The sequence below is a fragment of the Gopherus flavomarginatus genome, unplaced genomic scaffold (assembly GCF_025201925.1).
Source record: "Gopherus flavomarginatus isolate rGopFla2 unplaced genomic scaffold, rGopFla2.mat.asm mat_scaffold_34_arrow_ctg1, whole genome shotgun sequence".
In the NCBI taxonomy this organism is placed as follows: Eukaryota; Metazoa; Chordata; order Testudines; family Testudinidae; genus Gopherus; species Gopherus flavomarginatus.
Window position 1 is genome coordinate 5,092,892 of NW_026115061.1, and position 11,431 is coordinate 5,104,322.

Consider the following 11,431-nt stretch of genomic DNA (forward strand, 5'->3'; position numbering starts at 1 on the left):
ACACACACCCCTGCCCAGCACCCCTCTGGTTCCCTACACCCAGTGCCACACCACCCAGAGACCCCCACACACACACCCCTGCCCAGCACCCCTCTGACTACCTACGCCCAGTGCCACACCACCCAGAGACCCCCACACACACACCCCTGCCCAGCACCCCTCTCACTACCTACGCCCAGTGCCACACCACCCAGAGACCTCCACACACCCCTGCCCAGCACCCCTCTGACTCCCTACGCCCAGTGCCACACCACCCAGAGACCTCCACACACCCCTGCCCAGCACCCCTCTGACTACCTACGCCCAGTGCCACACCACCCAGAGACCCCCCACACACACCCCTGCCCAGCACCCCTCTGACTACCTACGCCCAGTGCCACACCACCCAGAGGCCCCCCAACCACACACCCCTGCCGAGCACCCCTCTGACTACCTACGCCCAGTGCCACACCACCCAGAGGCCCCCCAACCACACACCCCTGCCCAGCACCCCTCTGACTACCTACACCCAGTGCCACACCATCCAGAGGCCCTCCCACACACACCTCTGCCCAGCACCCCTCTGGCTCCCTACGCCCAGTGCCACACCACCCAGAGACCCCCCCACACTCCTGTCCAGCACCCCTCTGGCTCCCTACGCCCAGTGCCACACCACCCAGAGGCCCCCCCACACTCCTGTCCAGCACCCCTCTGACTACCTACGCCCAGTGCCACACCACCCAGAGACCCCCTCACACTCCTGTCCAGCACCCCTCTGACTACCTACGCCCAGTGCCACACCACCCAGAGACCCCCTCACACTCCTGTCCAGCACCCCTCTGACTACCTACACCCAGTGCCACACCACCCAGAGACCCCCCCACACACACCCCTGCCCAGCACCCCTCTGACTCCCTACGCCCAGTGCCACACCACCCAGAGACCCCCCCCACACACACCCCTGCCCAGCACCCCTCTGACTACCTACGCCCAGTGCCACACCACCCAGAGACCCCCACAAACCCCCGTGCACAGTGCCCTCCCAGACCACTTCCCCACCCACTCAGAACCCCCCAACAGATCCTCTTACTGCCCAGTCACCCCCTAGCTGAAGACCCCCCACAGCCTTTCCACAACTGAACCCCCCCACAGATCCCCTCACTGCCCCACCACCACAACTGCACAGTGCCCCGCACAGACACCCCACACTTCCCAGTGCCCCAACACACACAGATCTTCCCACGCCCCAACTGCCCAGCATCCCCCCAGACCCACTAGAGACCTACCTTCCCACATCCAGTGGTGAGCGGAAGCCGGTTCCCACAGCTCCAAGAACCGGTTGCTAAAATCAGACCTCCGTGGAGAACCGGTTGTTAAAGGGCCAGGAGGTGGGCAAAGAACTCCAGTCCGCAGGCTGGACCCAGGACCGGCGCTAGTGTTTTTAGCGCCCTAGGCGCATGGCCATTTGGCTGTCCCACGTGCTGATCCGCGGCTCCACTGGAGCTGCCGCAGGCGTGCCTGCGGGAGTTCCACTGGAGCCTCGGGAGCAGCGGACTGTCCGCAGGAATGTCTGCTGCAGGTCCATCGGAGCCGCCTGCCACCCCACCCCCGGCAAAATGCCGCCCCCCAATAATCCTGGCGCCCTAGACGATTGCCTAGGCCACCTAAATGGAAGCGCCGGCCCTGGCTGGACCATCCTGTTGCTCCCAGGATTCCCAGCTGGGGAGGCTGAGGCTCCCCTGGCCCTTGCCCCGTTTCCCCCCACTGCAGCGTGTTCAGCCACCGACATCAGCTTGGCAGCTCAGCTGAGCTTGAGAGTGTCGTCCTGCTGCCGCTTTTTGAGAGGCCCGGCAAGGTGGCGGGGGTGTGTGTGTCCTGCTGCAAGCTCCAGGGCTGGCCAGAGGAGAGGGGAGAGGGCAAGCGGGGCAACTGGCCTGGGCCCTGGAGGGGCCCCCAGCCCCACCAGTGTGTCTCCCCCAGCCCCAGCTCCCCACCCTTAAATCAGAACTTTTTATAGTGAACTGGTTGTTAAGATTTTGGCAGCTCATCACTGGCCACACCCTAACCCCCAGCCACAATAGCCAGCCCTGATGGGAGGTGACTGTGTCTGCCAGGCTGAGCTGGCAGCGCAGCCAGAGCTGGTCCTGGGGCAGGAAAACTCCGGCCCCTTGGGAGTGGTGCAATCAGCCAGGCTGGAGCACAGCCTACCCAGGTCAAGCTCCCTCAGGACCCAGTTCAGCCTCTCCCCACCCCCTACTTTCCCCTGTGACTGGCCGAGACTGGCCCAGCCTCTGCACCAGTCCCAGGTGGCTCTTCCCCCGGGGAGGCAGGTGGGGACCCACAGATCCCAGGCAGTGGAGACAGCTCAGAGCTGGAGCATTGCTGGGAGCAGGGCAGATACCTGAGACATGACTCCCGAGATCCCACCCAGCCCACCCACACCCATTGGCCTCGTGGCCACCAGCCTTGCCAAGTGCGCGCGCGCGCGCGCACACACACACACACACACACACACACACACACTTCTCTCTCCCTGCTTTCCTATCACCAGTTATGTTACTACAGGATGAAATGTAGACATCCCATAAAATAGCTAGTTCCACACTGTTCTTCATACCTCAGATCACTGAAATGCAGCTTGGCATTTGAGATACTGTATGACTGTAGTACAGTTTGCGACATCACAGAAACCTTCCTCTCTCCAAGTTTACACCTCACCACACCCTTTAGCAATAACGTAACCATTAAACAGGTTCTGAATCAGTCATCTTTCTTCCCAATTTAGTTTTAACAAAAATGCTGCAACATAAGTAGCTATGGGAGATGAGAGTGCAACTACTAGGTATCAATGGGGGAAAAGTGTGCGAGTAATGTCCTGGATATACTGGCATGGCTGGCTTTAGGCCAATTCAACCATTTCCCCTGAATCAGGCCCTGCCCCGGTTCGGTGTACCGGCAAGAGCGAGTGCGCTGTACTGGGGTGGCCCGGCTTCCCCAGGGGGCAATTTAAAGGGCTTGGGGCTCCCAGCAGGGGCTGGAGCCAGCCCTGCATCCCCTGCCCTGTCTCCAGCCAACCACTCCCTGCCCTGTCTCCAGCCAACTTCTGCCACACACCCTTGCCTGAAGCCAGCCAATCCTGCACTCCTCTGTCTCCAGCCCTGCCAACCCATGCCTCAGCCCCCTGTGGCCCTGCCTGAAGCCAGCCAGCCCACCCCACCCCACACATACCTATCTCCAGCCATCCCCACACCCCTTGCCCTGCCTGCAGCCAGACCCTTCCTCCAGTGAGACCCTGCCCTGCCTCCAGCCTGCCCCATGTCCACTGCTGCCCTGCAGTTCCCAGGGTAGTAACCCTGCACACCTGCTTCAATGAGGGGGGCGTGGAGCAGCTGGGACCCACACCTGTGTACACCCTAGGGTAACCAGACAGCAAGTATGAGAAATCGGGATGGGGTGGACGGTAATGGGATCCTATATAAGAAAAAGATCAGAAAATTGGGACTGTCCCTATAAAATCAGGACATCTGGTCACCCTAGCATACCCCCAGGGAGTGGCGGGGACCCACACATGTGAAACAGAGCTCATTTCTAGTTCAGACCCATCTGTTTAAAAAAGAACTTTAGGTAGGGTTAACATAAATCTGTATTTTCCCAGATATGTCAAGCTTTTTGGGTCTTAAATTGTCATCCAGGAAAATACGGACGTATGGTAACCTTATTGGTACAAAAAATACATACTGTGGCACATCCCTTAAATCAGAACTTGTTATAGGGAACCGGTTGCTAAGAAATGAATGGCTTTTTTTTACACTTTTTTTTTTTTTAGTCATCCCTGCTGGAGCCCCACCAAAAATGTTCAAATTGGGCCCTGCACTTCCTAAAGCCAGCCCTGACCACCGCCCTAGTGTGGGGGTGAGAGCGCCTCCGGGATCCTGACATCCCAGCACTTTACACACCTTCCTGGAGCCTCCCAACCTCTCTTTTACACAGTTCATTATGATACCTTGTCTTACAAACGCCAAACACCATTACATGTGCACAAAGATAAATAATTCCCCTCCCCCCGATATATACAGAGCTGTGCTTCTGCATATAGTATCTATCTGGGACGAACATTGAGCTCCCAGCTCTTCAGGAATCAGGAGTTAGCTTCCAAGCCACATGTTGAATCCTATTGTAAACAATATGGGCGACGCATGAGGCATTCTGAAGCAAGAGATAACTGGTAAAGTTTAAAGAAGATGCAGAAAAAAAGCTTTTCTTATCTTTTGTTTCTGTTGGATTTATTGTATTATGTATAGTAAGTGTTTAATATAAAAATTTGGTAGCAGGGTTTACAATGTTATAAGAAGAGATTATGCTATTACCATTATCCAGTCAATTTGAACAGGACTATTTTGAATTAGTGATACTTCACAGAGAGAGAAAGAAGAAAGCTGAATTTAGAGAACAATTATTAACCAGATTCTTGGTTATTCACCAGCCACTTTGTTCCTGTCCACGGCACAAAGCACCATAAACTCAGTATAGTCTGGACAAGAGAATATTCACCTCAAATTGGCATCTACTACACTCCCTGCCCCTGTCCCCCCATTCCCAGTCACCACGAATCAGGATATAGCTGAGTGAAAAGGTGGCATGGCTGAAACATTTATCAGGCAATTGAAAACTAGTATAGAGTACAATAGTCCTGAGAACATCGCTTAATTCTGAGCACTGTGTCTGCAACGTGATGCAGGATGGGCCTGTTGCCATGGCACCATTGGCACCATTGTAAACTCAGTACTGACCTCAAGCCCCCACCCATAGCAAAACGCCCTTGGACCTTTTCTGGATCCCACCAAAAAATATTAAAATCTGCTGCCCCAGTGCTACTTTCTTTCTACAGGAGACATGATGCAGTGAAATAATTTCCCTACATTCCATCAAACTCTGCATCACACATTTTCAGTATTTAAAAGACTCTCTCATAACTATTTGTCTATGTGAAGTCTCACAACAGTTCACAAATTTTAGAATTGCCTTTTGCTGCATTTATCTTGCCTGTGAACTCAGCTCTTACAGTCCTATTTTCACACGTCATTGCTTGTGTGTAGAAACTGATTCACAAATATTCAGTAAGTTTATTATATGGTGTCATCTTAGAACCTTCCCAAGTGCAAAAATCTTCGGCAACAATGAAGGCTTGGGCTGATGACCAGTGGCTGCAGAACTTTTGGATGGTCCACATTTCTGCATCTTTGTGCAAAACTCACCAAAATAAAAGCTGCACTGACAGTGGAGAAGAAAAAATAATTGTACTACGGGGATCTGCAACACCAGATTATTATTGATCAATCACTGCTCTCTCTCCTAAACTAAGATGGAATGGATTTCTTTAATGTAAGTAGTCACAACATATGGTTAAATATTTTATGATCAATATCCTGTTAAGAACTCAGCAGTCACAGATAATACCTGTCTTCTTTGGTAACTAAGGCACAGTATCCTGTCTGTTCCCCAAAACCAAAAGTGATCAGACGAAAAACTTGCATGGAGCAGTCAATGGAGGCACGAGACATACCTACAACCCTGGCGACAAGCTTGAGGCAACTCCCCTACCCTCATTCACACCCACTTTAGCAGTTAGACAAATTCTAGTGTTGAAACTCTGATTGATATCTGATTGATATCCAAAATACTGAAGCAGACAAATTTCATTGTCAGCCCCCTGAAGGAACATCACCCATAGTAAGAAGTGATCAGCTCCTATTATCTAGCCTAAAGAAATTCCTGCAGTCATCGGTTTACCCATAAACAAATCTACTGTTCTCCCTTCAACCAATTCAACCTATTGCATATTTTCTCTACAAAACCATTTGCTCACTCTTAAGTAAGAATTCTTATGCATGCATAGACCCAAATTCTGCCTGAGTTAGAATCATAGAATATCAGGGTTGGAAGGGACCTCAGAAGGTATCTAGTCCAACCCCCTGCTCACAGCAGGACCAATCCCCAACTAAATCATCCCAGCCAGGGCTTTGTCAAGCCTGATCTTGAAAACCTCTAAGGATGGAGATTCCACCACTTCCTTAGGTAACCACATCTATTCCTGACAGATTCAAGACTGTGAGCTACGATCATCATTGAAGACTCAGGAGTTCAAGCTTCCTGGAGTGGGTGACTTTCCTCATTTTCTCTCTCTCTTTCCTTTTCTAACTCAGGTATTAAACTGTAAAAATGTAACTTACTTTTTTTAGGCTCTCCTTGTGATGTAAAGATGGAGATAGGGACATGCTACATCTGGGACAAATAAAGGTGTCAGCTTGAAAGTGCTGTTTGACTCATTCCATTGGGCACACAAGGAGTACATTGATTGAGTTACACAACCACCCCCCTCCAGAAGATTAGAATTATCAGGGAGAAAACCCAGACAAGTAACCCAATAAATGAGCATACCCCAAGTAATGGGCAAATCTGGTAAAAGCACAGAAATACTAAAGGTATTCCCGGCTAACTGCCTGAATAATAAAGAATCTTTACAATAACTATATAATCATTTCTTAAATGGTTTGCATGTCTGTAATCATGGTGACTTCTTTATTGCTCCTAATTTCTATATTGTTTATCTGTGTGGTGTCTGTTTTTTTTTATTTTCTTAGGCTGATATATAAGTAATTTTGCTGTGTGTAAAACAATTTAGATGATGGGATCTAATTTCTTAGATAATCAAGTAACATTATGTTAGGATTGATTACTTTAATTACATTAAAACGATTGATTAAAGACATTGCTGAGAATGAGGTGATACTGATATGTGTATGTTATAGGAGTTTCTCTATTTCAGATTCTTCAGATTTCCAGACAACTATTTTCTCCAAAAAAGTTGCACCAAGCAAAAAATTACCTCAATACACATAATGGCAAGTAAGTAGAATTTTTCCATGTGTTCCTATGGAGGGGAGAGCTAGCTCAATGTTTTGAGCATTGGCCTGCTAAAGCCAGGGTTGTGAGCCTAATCCTTAAGGGAACCATTTATGGATCATGGGACAAAAAAAAAAAAAAAGAAAGGCCAAAAAAAACTGTCAGGGACAGTACTTGGTCCTGATAGTGAAGGCAGGGGACTGGACTCAAGACCTAGTTCTGTGACATAAGTATATCCCCATATATTATTAAAATTAAATATTTTTTAAAAACCCATTATCTTCAAGCAACTCTGCTTCTTTTTTTAATTGACATTTTTTGCTGTTACATTTACTGTCCTGAGTCACTATGTCTATACATTGTTACAATCTTGTAGTGATCTCCTTAGCTCTGATAACATTCACTCTTCATTGAGCAAATACAGCCAAAAATTGCAAGCCACAAATATTTCAGAATTATGCGCATGCCTGCAATTTATTTATGTCTGTCATGTCACTGGCCTATGAATGATGTATTGTTTCTTTAGGTTTACCCTGCTTATGGGTTTGCAATGTACATCGCTTACCTTCTAACTCAACTTTGAGTCTTATATGCATTGATATGCCATGTTTGCACTTAAGTAACTGTTTTCTCTTGTAAACAATTCTCAGGGAAATCTTTTGAAGAAAAAATTGCAAATGTTTTAGCATACATAAGGAGTAGCACATATCCTGAAGGAATGAATAAAGCAGGCAGACTGAACTTGCGTCGATATGCTGTCAACTTTTCATTGGAAGGTAAGGATTCTTTGTTTTAAGATAGTACTGACACATAACACAGGAAACTTCAGCCTGTAAATGATGGTCATGATGTCCCAACACTGGGAGTATTTGGAGTGTTAACCTTACCTTCAATGGGACTGGAATTTAGATCTCTATTTTTATAAAAATTTTCCAGAAAATCTGTCTATGCCAGTGGTGCAACAAAAGGAGTGTGCTGTGCAGTTGCGTGAGAAATGAGTCTAAAATTTATTTTAAAAAAAAACTGATGAGTTTGTTTCATTCCTTAATTATGTTATCCAGTCTGCTGCAAGCACCATCAACAATCACTATATGTTCAATGAGCAAAAACTTCTAACTATACACCAGGGCCGCCCAGAGGATTCTGGGGCCTGTGGTCTCTGGTGGCAGGGGGGCCCTGCTTCAGCAGTAATTCAGCTGTGGGGTCCCTCTGCCCTGGAGGAAGGACCCCCCCCACTGGTGAAGACCAAGAGTGGAAGAAGCTCTGGGGGCCCGGGCCCCTCGAGAGTTTTCAAGGGCACAAGGAGCAAGTGAAGGACCCCGCTTTAGGGGCCCTGAAAAACTCTCGTGGGGGCACGTGTGGGGCCCAGGGCAAATTGCCCCACTTCCCCCCCCCCTCTGGGCAGCCTTGCTATACAATGAAATTTCCCCCTTGTACTCAAGGCATTATGAACCAGACTGTATATAGATGTCTTTGATAGGCATATGCCTTTTAATTAATTAATGGTTTTGCCAATAACCACTTATAGCTTAAGTTAAATACTTTTCCCACACCCCAGCCCTGGTAGAAGCCACAAGGCAGCAGGGGAAGCCTCTATGCCTGACCCCATCTCCAGGAGATGTGCCTGGTGGGGCAGGAGACTCCACAGCACCCTGCTCCTAGTCCCCTAAAGAACCACAGGATCCAAAACTCCACCACGGCCCTGGGACGGGAGGAGCTCTCACTCCCTGGTACAGCCGTGACACAGGGACAGGGCTTCTCCAGTCCTGGTGCTGTGTGGGACAGCAGGGTGGGTGGGAAATGAGCCAAGGAGTTGTGGGGCCAGCAAAATGGTGGGGAGCCCAGGCGGAACATGGCTGCGATCCTGGGGAAGAGGACGAAAGGGATAAGGCCATAGGTGGTGTAGCCAGTGGACAGGGTGGGTAGGGGCCCAACAATTGCTCTGTCCCAGAGCCCAGACAAACTTTAATCATCCTCTGTGCTCCATCTTCTATGATCAACAGAGGGGAGATTGTTCCATTCAGCAAAAGGAAGAAAGGTTGTTGTTGTACATACCATGAAAGAAGCCCTGCAACTCTTTAAAAGGTATCATGACAGTCCAGCGGGTGGACATCTAGGAATATTCAAAACCAGGAATGCGCTGACATCAAAATACTATTGGCCAGGGATGACAAAAGACATTGCCAATTGGGTATGTAAAGTAATGAAACAAAATCCTGATGAATGGTATTTACAATTGAAATAGAAGTACAAAATGAATGAAAGAAATATAAAAGTATATTTGGTGTGCAAATGTGAACTCTGTTCCCTTGTGATACTATTTCCATAACGAAATGTTCATGTCATCATATTGTTCCATCAAAAACAGGTTGCACAGTGTCTGACTTGCCAGAAAGAAGGAAAGCAATCAAATCTGGATACCACCTTGAAAAGCATAGAGGTGAATTTTTGAATCAGACACTTTATTGTTTATCATTATCCATGGTTATTTCTGCAGTACAATGAGGCTTTGATTTTGAAACAAGTCCAATGCATGTAAGTGGCACAGCATAGTGCAGCAATTACCTCTAATAAGCCTTCGCACTGGCTGGGGATATTTCTTCTGCTTTACTCTGGTATTGTTCTCAATCACTCATTCCTGCACTTCTTTTTGTTTGTTTATTCTTTCTTTCTTTTTCTTCTGCGTTTAAAAGTGGGCTTTCATTTGGATTCTATGGCTGTTAAAGCATAAAGCACTGCCACATCGGAAGTGTAACGTCAGCCATGTATGGTCTGGAACCAGTGGCCAATTCTTACCGGTACACTGGACCAGCCCACTTTCACCTATGGTAAGTATGAGGTTTATTCTAAATATCAGTGTTGTTAGTTTGCAGAAACATATTTGCAGCACAAAGACATCAGTACGGTGGAAACAACACAGAAGGCTAATACTGCGTTTAGAAGACATATAGCAATTCTTCTAATGAAGGAGTCAGGTAATTACTTTCTACCATGTATTGTGGACTCATTAGGCACATGTGAGGATAATATGAAGAGTGGAATTCTGTCACATAACAGACAGTTATCTTAATAACCCTAAAGTGGGATATCTCAAGGTTTGGTTCTGAAATGGTGACTATGAATCAATAATATCTTTAAGTACACAAAAATTTGAATGGGGTGAATGATTACTATTGATCAACCAGTTAAATGAAATTTGAATTTTTAGATACAGGTGCAGTAAAGTTAAAATTTGAAAAAAATATTCCAAAAAAAGAAAAAGATATGTGTGTTCAAACCATTGACTGGATTACAATATTGACAATTAATACATCAAGATTAGCATTTTCAGTGTTGGTCGTAACATATTCATCATATCGTAATGCTATATTTATTTTTAAGAAAGCGTGGAGGACTACTGCATATACTGCAACCTTATCGACTGTGAAAAAGAAAGTGAGGATTGCACGATGGTAAGAAACATAGAATTACATGAGAAATATATGCCATAAACTGCGTAAGGATCGTGATCCTTGTAAAAATTACACAACATTAAACATTTTCTTCATGCCGATAGTTATATATTAGGTAATATTCACATGTGGAAGGAATAGGATGAGTCAATGCAAAGTATGTATAACATAACTTCTGTGATTTAATTTCTTAATTCCTACTTATCAAAGGTCCAGTGTGATTCTTGCAAGAGGTGGGCACATATACCATGCATTACAGAAGGAAACAATCAAGAAAACCTGACATATGAGAAGAAAGAGTACAACTGCAAGACATGTGCATAGTTCACTTCATTAACAAAAAGAAAAAAGGCAATAAAGAAAACCCATTGTTTAACTGCCTCTTGTTCAAAACATAATGCAACCCAAAGAAATATATTTCTATGTATACATCAGATTATAATAAATGTTCTTGATGTTAAATAAATTATTCTCTGTATTTCTGTCCATATATATAATGCAAACTATAAAATTTTAAAAGTAATTTTAAAAAATGAAAGTGGTGTCATCATAGGCGTGCTCCATACCCCGAAACCTAACCTACCTTTACATGTATTCATACACAAGAAAGCGAAAGAGCATGCCTCGATCACCCAATAGGTCAATTTGGCACATTAGCCAGGAAGAAGAAGATCCTGAGTGTTTTCGACCACAGACTCCATCCCTCTCGATTTGCAACCATCCCCGGACCAGTGACAGGTACATAGGCAGCCATGTCATTGGAACTAAGCAAGGAGGAAGCCAGTGGAAACAATGAAAGGGGCCACTCTGGTTATCACCTTGGGGTCAGGGGTGTGCCCTGTACCCCCAAACCTTACTTCCCTTTACACGTATTCACACACAAAAAAGCGAAAGAGCATGCCTCGAGCAGCCATGTCATTGGAACTAAACAAGAAGGAAGCCAGTGGAAACAATGAAAGGGGCCACTCTGGTTATCACCTTGGGGTCAGGGTTGTGCCCTGTACCCCCAAACCTTACTTCCCTTTACACGTATTCACACACAAAAAAGCGAAAGAGCGTGCCTCGATCACCCAATAGGTCAATTTGGCACATTAGCC

The 11,431-nt window shown here is 46.8% G+C and overlaps 2 long non-coding RNA genes across 2 annotated transcripts; both read left to right on the plus strand.

Annotated features, from left to right (window-relative positions):
- The first annotated feature begins 4,358 nt into the window (after positions 1 to 4,358).
- Positions 4,359 to 9,341, plus strand: LOC127042232 (uncharacterized). Its single transcript, XR_007771882.1, has 6 exons — positions 4,359 to 5,361; positions 6,078 to 6,138; positions 6,806 to 6,885; positions 7,533 to 7,658; positions 8,886 to 9,073; positions 9,251 to 9,341. It is a non-coding gene; the product is annotated as an uncharacterized LOC127042232 (long non-coding RNA).
- A 266-nt stretch (positions 9,342 to 9,607) lies between these two features.
- On the plus strand, positions 9,608 to 10,764 carry LOC127042226 (uncharacterized). The gene is made up of 3 exons (XR_007771870.1): positions 9,608 to 9,857; positions 10,264 to 10,334; positions 10,545 to 10,764. It is a non-coding gene; the product is annotated as an uncharacterized LOC127042226 (long non-coding RNA).
- Positions 10,765 to 11,431: the final 667 nt, after the last annotated feature.